The sequence below is a fragment of the Suricata suricatta genome, chromosome 4, assembly GCF_006229205.1.
Source record: "Suricata suricatta isolate VVHF042 chromosome 4, meerkat_22Aug2017_6uvM2_HiC, whole genome shotgun sequence".
In the NCBI taxonomy this organism is placed as follows: domain Eukaryota; kingdom Metazoa; phylum Chordata; class Mammalia; order Carnivora; family Herpestidae; genus Suricata; species Suricata suricatta.
In genome coordinates, this window is record NC_043703.1 from 135991616 (window position 1) to 136004802 (window position 13187).

Sequence of the window (13187 nt, forward strand, 5' to 3'; positions counted from 1 at the left end):
GAATATTATATATGTAAGGTTTTTTTTTTTTATTAAGTGGAGTTTTCTATAAAAGTTAGGTCAAGTTGGTTGACAGTGGTTTCTTTATGGATTTCTTTTTACTTGTTCTATTATTTATTGAAAAAGGAGGATTGAAATCTTTGACTATAATTTTATATTTGTCTATTAGTCTTTTCAGTTTTAATTAATTTTTTCATTTTTTTGGAAACTACTATTTGCAGGCACATTTAGGATTTTTACAGCCTTTGATGTATTGATTTATTTTTCAGAGTAACTTTTCTTCCTTATCTCTGGTAACGTACCTTGTTCTGAAGTCATCTTTGTGTGGTATTAATATAACCATTCCTACTTTTTCTAAAAAATTATTCTTTGCATTGTGGTAGATCTTTACCACATTTATGTTTTTGCTTATAACCTCTCCTTATATGCGAAGTGAGTTTTTTGTAGATTACATGTGTTTGGGTCATGCTTTTTGAATTCAGTCTGACAACTCTGCTTAAGGGTTTAAACCATTTATATTGAATATGACATTTAATATAGATGCATTTAAACATATTGTTTTCTGTTTGTCTCTTCTGGTCTTGGGTCATTTTCTCTCTTCTTTTGAATTATGTTCTATAATTCCATTTAATATCTCTCCACTATACTCTTCAAAAAGTTTTTTCAGCAATTGCTCTAGTGCCACTGTCAGTAGACTATATCTGTGGGCTAAATTTGACCTACCTCCTCTTCTTATGAATAGAGTTTTATTGGGACATACCAAGTTCATTCATTTATATCTTGCTATCTGCTCGTATGCTACACTAGCAAAGTTAAGTAGCTATGACGGAGACCATATGGTATACCAAGCCCAAAATATTAGTGTCTGCTCTTTACAGAAAATTTTTGCCAACCCTTGCTCTAATTCATATGATATGTATCTTGAACTCATCAGAGATGTCTTCAAACGGTATCATACTATTCTGCATGTGATATAATATATGCCTTAGAATAATATATTTCTATTTTCTATCTGATGTCACTTGTACTATTGTTGTCATGCATTTTATTTCTGTAAACAGTTGATTCTCATTATTTTTGATACTTATGTTCTATAAAATGACCTCAAACATTGAATTAGTGAATGCTGAACAACTCTGAGGGAAAATACAGGGTTAGGTTCCTGTGAGCATCTGGTCACAAAATTTTTGTTAACCAGTAAATATTAACCGTGTTTTATGTGTGTTTCCATTATAAAGACACCTTATTTAATATATATTGTTGATACATTGATTGCTCTCATGGCCAACAGCACTGTAACTCACACCTAAATGAAGCTTGTCTAACACTTGTATTTTTTCCATAAAGCATATCATAGGCTACGTGCTCTTAGGAACATTAAACAGCACTCCACCATGATGCTTGGGGGTCATTTTAAATAGAAAAATCACCATTAAAACCCCCAAATTCAGAACACATGCGACTACATAAATAGCCCATGAAAAGGACATGTGTTTTTGTGCTATGATCGTAAAACAAGTCAGAGCATCACCTTGTTCGATTTCAGTTGGGAACATGCACAGTGACTCAGATTTTTTTGTCTTCTGTGCTGCCTGCAAATGACTACAGAAGCACAGAAAGTATTGATTTTTGGTTACAAATAAATTTTAACAAGTAGGCATGTGGAGAGATACCGAATCAGTGAGTGAGGAGGAGCAACGATTGCTGCAGGTCTCACAACACTTTGTTCTTCGTTTAATAATAAATTATGCTTTAGAAAGTTAAAAGTGAGAAAAATGACTTTTTATATTTATTCACATATTTAACATTTGCATTACTTTGTGTTAGATCCAAAGTGTGTGCAGTAAGTTCTTTGCTCTGGCTTCATTTACAGTTTTTCTTTTCTTGGTTTTAACAATTTGAATATGATGTGCCTTATTGTGGTTTTTCTTTCTGTTTTTGTTGCTGGGGTTTGTTGAACTTGGTCTTGAGGTTATAGTTTCCTCAACTTGGGAGACTTTTTGTATTCATTAAAGCTTCCTTTAGTCTTTTCCTGTGTCCCATTTTTACTACCCTTACAAAATTTTCCTGAAAGCAAAATGTTTGCTTTCCTCCTCATCTTCTATCCAATATAGGCTTTCGCTTGAAATATATACTGTAATGGAAAAGCTGTATTTGAATTGCTTCTGGGTTGTGCCATGACCACATCTGAATGAATGCATTACTTAAAAAATTTTTTATGTTTATTTTTTGAGAGAGCTAAAGAGAAACAGCGAAGCAGGGGAGGGGCAAAGACAGGGAAACACAGAATCTGAATGAAGCAGGCTCCAGGCTGTGAGCTGTCAGCACAGAGCCCTATGTGGGGCTCGAACCATGAACCGAAGATCATGACCTGAGCTGACATCAGATGCCCAACTGACTGAACCACCCAGGTGCCCCTGGATGTATTACTTTAAAACATTTTTCATTCCAGGCCTACTGTTGGAAATAGGTTTAAGGAGTGTGAAGCAAGCTCCTTGTTAAAGTTTTCCATGATTCAGTTAAGTTTTGATAAGATAATAAATTGGTTACAAACAAAGGAACAAGCTCTAATGCATATACTTCGATAAATGTACTTTATTTCAGTGTTTGTGCCTATTTTTTTTACCTATAAAATCCTATACAATCTACTTTTAAAACACCCCACAAGATATTTTGATTACTCTGTCAGTGAGCATTTTCTAATGACCGTTTTTTAAAATTTTCAATTAGGAGGACATTTTTCAAACTTTGTTTTGTCATACTTATGCAAAAATGGCTAAATTTTCAAAACTCTTTTATCACAGGCCACATATTGTGAAAGATCAAGATTATTCTTAAATGTTTGCAAACTCCATGTCTATGGTTTCAAGGTTTTGTGCAACTTTATAACAGTGATTTTCAACCCTGGCTGCCCCTGAGAACGACCAGGAAGCTTAATAGACGCTTTCCCAGACTGCCTGAGTCAGGCTCCCTGGGAGTGGAGGGTCTGTTTTAAGAGCTCCGTCTGTGGTTCTAAGCGGTGTCCAGAGTCAAGGACCTCCGTATAATGGAAATCAATGAGATTAAAGGGCCAGATAAGTAATATTCTGAAGATATTTTTCTCCAAATACTTAAATTGTATATTTTGTTAATAAGTTTACCATCATATAAATACATATGTTTGTGTGTGTGTGTGTGTGTGTGTGTGTACAATCTTGCATACAAATTCAGAAATTCAGTGAGGTCAGCATCTGATTATAGGTTAGTATGATAGTTGAAAAATTTAAATAGAAAAATAATTACTAGTGATTTCATTTCTTTTACTTGGCAGTTTGCAGAGAGCTAAATAGTGTGGTACAATAATCCCTTACCTAGGTGCCATTATCTGTTATGACTTCATGTGATTGAACAAATATTTGACTCTGTTCAGTCACCATGTTAGAGACTGTGGGGTTACCAAGATGAAAGATAAATTTCCTGCCCCAGTGATTTATGTTTTGGAAAAAGAAGATGAGTGAATGTAAAATTACTAGAAGATAGATCGTGGTGTAAGACCTGAGATGAAGGTCAAAATGGCAAATGACTCAAGGAAGAACTACCATCTCTTTCAGGAGTTATGAAAGTTTGTTTTAACCTTACTTTTTGCTTGTATTATCACCAACTGTAGCCCTTCGCCTGGGGAAATAAAGCTTAGCAGCTAGTACAGTACCCTGCTGCTACTGTGATAGCTTATAGCATGGATAAAGCAAGATGCCTTTAACATCTGCAGTAGTCAGAAACATGTGTATTTATGCATGTATGGATTCTTTTTTTCCCCCATGGGTAAGTGAATAAAGCTGTATGATTTTGCTTCCTTGTACTCTAAATTTTAGGTGAGTGAGACCTAATTATTTAAGAAATTCATGGTGATTTCTGTTCTGTTCATGGTAATCCCTTTACAGTGCCCACCATCATTTTTTTTTTTATAGTACATTAAACCATGAGTTGCCTTTTACGGAGATTATGAGAATAGTAAAATGTAACATTTTGTATATATCCATTTAATTACCATGTGTTGTGCTCTTCATTCCTGGACAACTTATATTTAAACTTTTTTTTATGTTGATTGTAATTGTACCTTACCTGAATGTAGCCAGTATAAAACTGTAAGTTCTGTGAGGTCAGACATTGTGTCCACAATAGACATTCAACAAATACTTTTGGTTTCTAAATAATGAGAAAAAATTCATATGAAACAGTATAGTATGGATGTTAAAAAAAATATGAGCTTTGGGGGTGGAGCCTGGGTGGCTCAGTCAGTTAAGCATCCAACTTTGGCTCATGTCATGATCTTGCAGATCATGAGTTCGAGCCCCATGGTGGGTCTTGTGCTTACAGCTCAGAGCCTGGAGCCTGCTTTGGATTCTGCGTCTCCATGTCTCTCTGCCCTCCTACTTGCTCTCTGTCCCTCTCTCAAAAATAAACTTAAAAAAATATTTTTTAAATATGAGCTTTGGGGTCAGCTTTGGGGTTTATCTCTACCATTTACTAGTTGTGTAACCTTGGTTTCTTATCTAAAAAAAGTGAGGTTTAAAAGTGCTTATTTCATGGTAGTGTGTGTGTGTGTGTATACTAAATGATACATTTATAAAACGCTTAGCCCAGCACTAGCATATAGCAATGTCACATTGCTAGTTCATCAGTAATATTATTTATTAATCTGATCTCGGTGGTTTGTAAAGTGAAAAAGCTTTAGTCACTCATACTTTGGGAATGCTTTTCTGTTGAGAGTTTATTGGAAATTAGTAGTGATCCAGAAATGAGTGAAAGCTACTAGAGTAGTTAAGTTTATGTTTTGCTTTTGTGCTTTACAGAATATACACAAGTGTCATAAACTATTTTCTGCTGTGTAGAAGACAACTGAGTTTTTCTTAATCTGTAAAGGTAAATTATTCATAATTTTCTGTTCATTCTGCACATGCTCCTTTTAAAAGGTGTCGAAAACTGGAGGTTAGTGGTATATCAGTTCTGTGGCTTATTTAATCATCTGGTCTTGGGTTCTTCGTGTCTATTTTATGTGCATTCTTTAGCTCCTGAAAACCTGTGATTTTGTCTTAGAATATTGTACTGTATTCCTCAGGGGATGAGGTAGTTCTGTAATTCTTTAAATTAATGGTGATTACAGATGCGACTTCTGAATAATAATTGTGAGTTAAACCGATTTAACTAGTTAATTACTATTATTGAGCAGTGAGTAAACATGCCTCTCCGTATTTCTATACCCTTAGACTGTTATATCTAATATAATAGAATTGGGATATTCCTGTACAGTATGTACATTCCCAAGGAGTAAACTGGCAGAAGAAGCCTATAGAGCTAATTTAAAGGCATATGGATAGTTAATTGAAATTTTCAATATCAAAAGAGGGACATGGGCCCCTGGGTGGTTCAGTTGGTTAAGCATCCAACTTTGGCTCAGGTCATGATCTCTTGGTTTGGTTAGTGAGTTTGAGCCCTGTGGTGGGCTCTGTACTGACAATTTGGAGCCTGGAGCCCACATTCTATGTCTCTATCTCTCTCTGCCCCTTCCCCACTCATGCCGTCTCTCTTTCTCTGTCTCTCAAAAATGAATAAATGTTAAAAACACTTACAAAAAAAAAAAAAAGACATCAGGGCGCCTGGGTGACTCAGTCGGTTAAGTGTTTGACTTTGGCTCAGGTCATGATCTCACAGTTTGTGGGTTCGAGCCCCACGTCTGGCTCTGTGCTGACAGCTCAGAGCCTGGAGCCTGCTTCGGATTCTGTATCTCCCTCTCTCTCTGACCCTCCCCTGCTCGTGCTCTTTCTCTCTCTGTCTCTCAAAAATAAATTTTAAAAAACATTAAAAAAAAAAGGACATGAAAACTAATCAAGAGTAGATTAATGTCCTCATCATGAAAAAAATGATCAAGGTATTTATTGATAATTGTCTTAAGAAATGGATGAATTGGGGCGCCTGGGTGGCTCAGTCGGTTAAGCGGCCGGCTTCGGCTCAGGTCATGATCTCATGGTTCGTGGGTTTGAGCCCCGCATCAGGCTCTGTGCTGACATCTAGCTCAGAGCCTGGAGCCTGCTTCCGATTCTGTGTCTCCCTCTCTCTCTGACCCTCCCCTGCTCGCGCTGTCTCTCTCTGTCTCTCAAAAATAAATAAAAGACATTAAAAAAAAAAATTTTTTTTTAAATGGATGAATCCAGATATAAATAAAACTTTAAAATTTTGTGGAATATTTAATAAAAGACTTTGTGAAATAAATGTATTATCATATTCCCAGAAAAGGAAGACTGATCATTTATAATTTTTACTTCCCAAATTAAATTAAATTTTCCATTCAAGATTTTATTGGGATTCTTCTTACCATGACAGTATTTTTCTATAGTTTATTTGGGACAAAAAGTAATCAAAAGCATTAAGTTAAAAGTCTGAAAAATAAGAGAAAGGAGAGAGAAAAAACCTCCAATAATAGAAACTATACTACACAAACAGTAATAGAACCGTAGTACATTTTAGATATGTGGCTGAGGAAGCATGAGGATTAAGAGGGAACAACTTTTCAGAAATGGAGTTTCGAAGGGACGCCTGGGTGGCTCAGTCAGTTGAGCATTCAACTCTTGATTTTGGCTCAGGTCATGATCTCATGGTCATGAGATTGAGCCTCTAGTCGGGCTCCTTGCTGGGTTGGGTTCTGTGCTGGACATAGAGAAGGGGCTGCTTAAGTTAAGATTTTCTCTCTCTCCCCCTCCTTTCCCTCAGTCCCTCCCCCACTTATGCTTGTGTGCACTTTCTCTCTCTCTCAAAAAAAGTGGAGTTTAGAAAACAAGTTTGGGAATTAAAGTGGTACTAACATACACCTCCACTAAATACCTGACACCAGGATAAATTTCAGAGGAATTAAAGGTTAAATGTGAGAATTCAAACCAAAGGAAAATAGAATAAAATGGAATTGAATCTTTATCAAACTTACAGGTATCTCACTTTCAGATCAGGAAAAGGAAACACAAGGAAAAAAACTGCTTATATATTTGAGTTGCAAGTTAAATATTAGTATAAACAAAAATAAGATTGGGGAAATATTGTACAAGTATTATATAGGTTAATATCTTTATCCTGCAAAGAGTTCATGTATTGGTAAGAAAAACACTGATCTCTAAATATTTAGTCAAATGGTATAAAAATATATTTTACAGAAATTTTAAATTAGTAAACAAGCATGTAGGGAAATATTCAAAATAGTGGTGATAAATACAGATTAGTTATGGTGTTTAAGCAGGGGAAAAATGAAATTGGTATTTCCAGTATAGATGAGGGTGTGGCAGAACTTCATAGAAACAGAGAACAAAGATTTCAGGCTTATATATAGTAAGTTAAAAACAGGATTTAATTCTAACTAATACAAAGCATATACACCAAAGTTTTTTTTGTTTGTTTGTTTCCAAGAAAATATCTAATTAACAGTTCATTTATGGTTGAGCTTTGCTTGAAACTTGGATGTGACCAAAAGTGGTCACTGTTTGAATTCAGTCCAATTTCATGACACATCCCGAGGGTGGAGTGGGTGGGGTTTCTTTTGTTGTTATTGTTGTCTTTAACATAAGGCAAAAATTTAGCTTCCTTTCCTTGAAGATTTGAAATGTGTCCAATATTTATGTTGCATTGAGATTGGTTGTGTTTTATTCATCTTTCTGTCCCCCGGAATGCCTTAGTTCAATATACATTTTTTAAAAGACACATTCTACCTGCTTTTAATGCTAAAAACAATACTGTAGATAATCTGTGGTAGTTCCCTCTAGTGATGTAATGCTTTCTAGAAAGAAATAAGCAGATAAGCACCAATATTCTTTTCCATTCCATTTCATGTGTCAGTACCTTGGTTGTATCCAGTCTGCTCTGACTAGTTTAGATTTTCAGATATTTAGTTCAAAGAACTCTTTTCTTCCTGGGATTGTGCAAAAGGCCAGCTTCTTGAAATACTTGAAATTCTCAAAGTTATTCACTCTGAGGACACCAGTGAACTTTTTCCTTTTTCCTTGTAAGAATGTAGATTAGCACTATATAATTGACAAATATTATAGCTCCAATATCCAATTTTAATGTGTAAGGTTAAATTAACCAGTGATTTTGATCCCTGGCAACATTTAGCAATGTCTGGAGACTTTTGTTTTTGGTTGTCACTCCTGGGGAGGAAGGGAGTGCTGCTAGTAGAGGGTAGAGGGCAGGGATGTTCCTCTGGGGCCCGGGGAGCCCCTCACAGCTAAGAGTTATCTGGCCCCAAATGTCAGTAGTGCTGAAGTTGAAAAACCCTGAGTTAAACTATGTAGAAATAGAATTTCTGAAGTTTGGAGAAATAAAAAAAAAACTTCTGTTGCTGTTACAGGCTCTTAGTAGCGGCACCTGAGAGGCTCAGTCGGTTGAGCACAGGACTTCAGCTCAGGTCATGATCTCACGGTTCCTGTATTTGAGTCCTCCATCAGACTCCCCGTTCAGCGCTGAGCCTGCTTCAGATCCTCTGTCCCCCTTTCTCTCTGCCACTCTCTCTCAAATATAAATAAACATTAAAAAAGAATTGAAAAGTAGTGAATATGAGTATTTTCTTGATGTGAATTATAGCTTGAGAGCTTTCAAATAGGATTTCTAGTTTGGCTTGGGTGTGTTTAAGTATAGTACAGTTTCTGCTGTGAGCATGGATATAATCATACAATGTAAATTTTAATTTTTATTGAAATATAGTTGACATGCAATTTATATTAGTTTCAGGAATGAATGTAAATTTTTATACTTATACATTAGATTCCTTTATCTACATATTAGCTTATAGAGCAGACTTAGGAACAGACAGTATCTCTGCCCTCTAGGAGTCTATATGCTGAAGAGAATTCTTTTTAATGTTTTTATTTATTATTGAGACAGAAACAGAGCATGAGTGGAGGAGAGTGAGCGAGAGAGGGAGACACAGAATCTGAAGCAGGCTCTAGGCTCTGAGCTGTCAGCACAGAGCCCGTTGCAGGGCTCGAACCCACAAGCCATGAGATCATGACCTGAGCCGAAGTCAGATGCTTAACCAACTGAGCCACCCAGGCGCCCTTGAAGAGAATTCTTAAACTGGTGAAACACAGAGAGCTTGTGAGACTGGCTATCAGGAGAACTGGAAGGCAGACAGATCTGACCAGGAGGTAGAATTGGGGCTAAGCCAAGCAGAAACCAGGTCTCTGCTAGGAGGTCACTACCACAAAGCCAAATCACAGGGAATGAGCAAATCAAAGCAGAGGAAACAGGCTAAAAGCTTTGCCCGCGTTAGAGTGATTGTGCACGGATTCCCAGTGTCAAAATTATGTTAGGGCTTAAACCTGTACTGTTGTTTTTTGTTATTGGCATATGTTTAAGAAAATAAATCATCTAAGAAAGAGGTAGCAGTGTTCTAAAGCCAAAGAGACAGACTCAGGTGGAGATTTTGATTCTTCCATTTTCTTGTTTTGTGATTATAGACCATTTTTAGGTCACTTACTTCAGATTTCTTTTTTTTAATGTTTTATTTGTGTTGGGGAAAGGAAGGGCAGAGAGAGAGAGGGAGAGAGAGAACCTCAAGCCGAGTTCACACTGTCAGCACAGAACCCAACACAGGGCTCGATCCTGCAAACTGTGAGATCTTGACCTGAGCCGAAATCAGGAGTCAACACTTACCCAGCTGAGCCAACCAGGTACCCCTTCAGATCTTGATCTGCAAAATTGGGATCATAATTCTTACCTTCATTAAAAAATTATGGTGATAAATGTAAAGCCCTTAGTTCAGTGTCTGGCATGTAATCAGTGCCCTCAAAATAGTAATACTCATATTTTTTAAATTTATCTGATATGGGGCGCCTGGGTGGCTTAGTTGGTTAAGCGTCCGACTTTGGCTCAGGTCATGATTTCACAGTTTATTATGAGGTATAGCCCCACATCAGGCTCTGTGCTGACAGCTCAGAGGCTGGAGCCTGCTTTGGATTCTGTGTCTCCCTCTCTCTCTGCCCCTTGCCTGTTTACACTCTGTCTCTCTCTCTCTCTCTCTCTCTCTCTCTCAAAAATAATTAAAAAATTAATAAAAGTTTTAAGTAAAAATAAAATTTCTCTGATCTAGGAAGATCATTGATACTGTAGTTCTTAAAATTTTAGTCAGTACCAAAGCATGTATAGCATTCTTTCAATACACTGGCATTGCTTTACTGATACCTTTTGATTTTAGTATTTAGCATATGACAAACTATAAAAAATAGAGATTAAGTGTTGATTAGAGGACTGGGATTACTTGTTTTAGGAGCTTTGAGGAAATTAAATGAGATAGCCTATGTCAAGTGCTTTACATGATGCCTGGTGCATAGTAACTACTCTCAATGAGTGTTAGTTCCCCACCTTCTTGATTTCATATTGCCAAGAAGCTTAGAAAATAGCACTATGATGCTATTGCTATTGTGTTAATTTGTTGAATGAATATAATAGATGTAATAGGGGTAGGAAAGGAAATTGGCCAACAGCAATTCATTTTAAGCTGTAATGGTGTTTACTGAAATGGAAATGAATCTAATAGAGCAGACTCTCTGCTTTTAGCTGATGTAAAACATTTGTTTTTAGTTTTGACCATTTACATGACACTAGACCTAAAGAATCTTTGGTTATGTATCCTAGGTTAGGAGTGATTTTGATCTCCTCGCCAACTGAATACATTGTTTCTTCAGACATGGATTAGGTATAATTTTCAGGTCCTGCCAAAGTAGAGCGAAAACCCCAGCTGTATCTTTTGTTTTCTGCAAAGCGGTTGTCATTCTGTGTTGGCTTCTTTTTTTCTGCCCTATTCTTTCTACTACAGCTGTGTTGCAGTGGCTAGGTGACATCTACTCTTTACCCTACCCTGCATTTTTTTTGTCTTGGCAAAATAGTGCCAGGCAACTGATCTCAAGGCTCAAACCGGAAGAAAGATTTTTTTTTTTTTAATTCTGTTGGATATTGAGGTTAAGATGTTGGCTAGAATAGAAGGTTTCAGGAAGTTTGAATGAAAGATAATCAGAGGTAATAGCAAAACAAGGAAAAAAGGAAATGGAAAAAGATCACTCTGGTTTCTGTCAAAGAGAAATGGAAATGAAGCTGCTCCTCTACTGTGTCATATCCAGAAAATCCTAGGTTGGAGATTAATGATGAAAGTGAAGAATAAATTTAGAGTAGGAGCGCTTGGGTGGCTTAGACGGTTAAGTATCTAACTTCAGCTTGGGTCATTGTCTCGCAAGTTCGTGGGTTCGAGCCCCATATTGGGCTTTGTGCTGACAGCTCGGATCCTGGAGCCTGCTTTGGATTTTGTGTCTCCCTCTCTCTGTGCTCCTCCCCTGTTGGAACACTGTCTCTCTCTCTCTCTCTCTCTCTCAAAAATAAATAACCATCAAAACAAAAAATTTTTAAAGAATAAATTCAGAGTAAACATTGAATAAGTTTGTAATGGACTCATCTAGACTCTAGTGCCTTCTATCTGTATATAAAAATAGTCATTGGGGGCACCTGGATGGCTCAGTCGATTAAGCATCATACTCTTGATCTAGGCTAAGGTCATGATGTCAGGGTTTGTGAGTTCAAGCCCCACATTGGGCTCTATGCTGACAGATTTGGGATTTTCTCTCCCCCTCTCTCTGCCCCTCCCCTGCTTGCATTCTCTCAGTCTTTCAAATATAAAAATAAACTTAAAAAAAAGAAATAGTCATTGAAATTCGTCTCTTCAACTACATACTTTTCGTAAAAGTGATGTTAAATGTATATTTGTTTCTGGGAATTATATTAGTGTGAAACTCGTTACCTTTGCTCTGTAATCAACAGGGTTTTTTTTTTTCCTAGTAAATTAAATATGAAGTTGTACATACTGGATGTTCAGTAGGGAGCATGAAAAGAGAATGCCCTTGCCCTGGTGGAGCTTAATTTTCTATGATCTGGTTTATTATTAGACTTACTATGATTTACTTGACATCAAACTTTAACTTCAGTATTCAGCTTCTCAAATTAAGAGAATACAGATAAACCTGTGTACTGAGAATGTTCTGTATCTTGAGCTGGGTGGTAGTTACATGGGTGTGTGTGTATGCTAGGTAAGATTATTGCGTTTTGTTAATTACATTTTGATGTAAACTGTCTTTTTAAGAAATTAGATGTCCATTGAAACTCTCTAGTGGTTTCCCATTGCACCTAGAAAATCCCATAGTCCTTTAAAAAAGTGTACAGCAATAAATTTTTGTTCATATAATGTTAAGTTCTGGTATTTGACCAAATAAAATTAAAAACTTGAAAACTTCTACCTCATCTAACATTTTACTAATAGAATTTTATGGCATGACATGAACTTTAAACTGTTCACATTAAATATCTCTCAAATTACAGTATTGCTTGAAGGAATTTTATTTGCAAGTATTGGGACCTTTTAATTACAGACAAGTTAATACTATCAAAAGTAACTTCCATAAAGTGGCTATATAAAGATAAGGTTTGTTTTTTATTATTGAAGTCATCCTTACTACACAAGTAAAGACATACAGAATGTGAAGTGGGCAAGGAGAGCAGTGCATGACGGGTGAGAATTTGATAACTTACAACGAAATTTCCTTACTCTCCCATATGGACTGGGAAAAGACTTCATTTTGCACAGTCTGTAGAAAGCAAGTGTAGAAATGCCTGGGGTAATTTGGAATGACGCCAAATTAAAGGCCTGTTTTGCTCTACCTTCCTAGCTGTTTTGCTGTTTCTTTCATTTCCTCTTTTCTTCTTTTAATCAAGGCTGAGGTAGGCTAGGGAAGGAAGTATGGGCATGTCTGGTTTTCAGAGCTTTGTTAACTTCCTTCCACATTTTCCAGTCTCTCAATATTCTTGACCCCTTTGCTCCCCAGAGCAGGGTTACTCAACTTCAGCACTGTCAGCATTTTGGGATGGTTATTCTTTGTTTTCTGGAGTGTCCTGTGCCTCATAGGATGTTTAGTGGTGCCCTGGTCTCTACTCCCTAGATGCCAGTACCTCACATTGTAACAACCCAAGTGTCCCAAGACATCACCACATACTTTCTGGGGGGAAAAACTGCCCTGATGAGAATCCTAGTTTAGGATATGCCAAATAGCTAGTTGGACAGTTACTAAGTGTGTCACCACCTCTCCTGCTCTTCTCTCCTTGTTCCCTACTGCAAATTGCTTTCTTCC

At 36.7% G+C, this 13187-nt stretch overlaps 1 protein-coding gene across 2 annotated transcripts in view; it reads left to right on the plus strand.

Moving 5' to 3' along the window:
* Positions 1-13187, plus strand: part of PRKD3 (protein kinase D3) — an 82947-nt gene that overhangs the window by 20895 nt on the left and 48865 nt on the right. Inside the window, exon 1 of one of the 2 annotated variants that reach the window (XM_029937937.1) lies at positions 4840-4902. The exons of the other annotated variant lie outside the window; for it this stretch is intronic. The gene's annotated coding sequence lies outside the window, so the exon portion shown is untranslated. Of the gene's footprint in view, positions 1-4839; positions 4903-13187 lie in introns of those variants that run through there. 2 annotated transcript variants of the gene reach the window in all.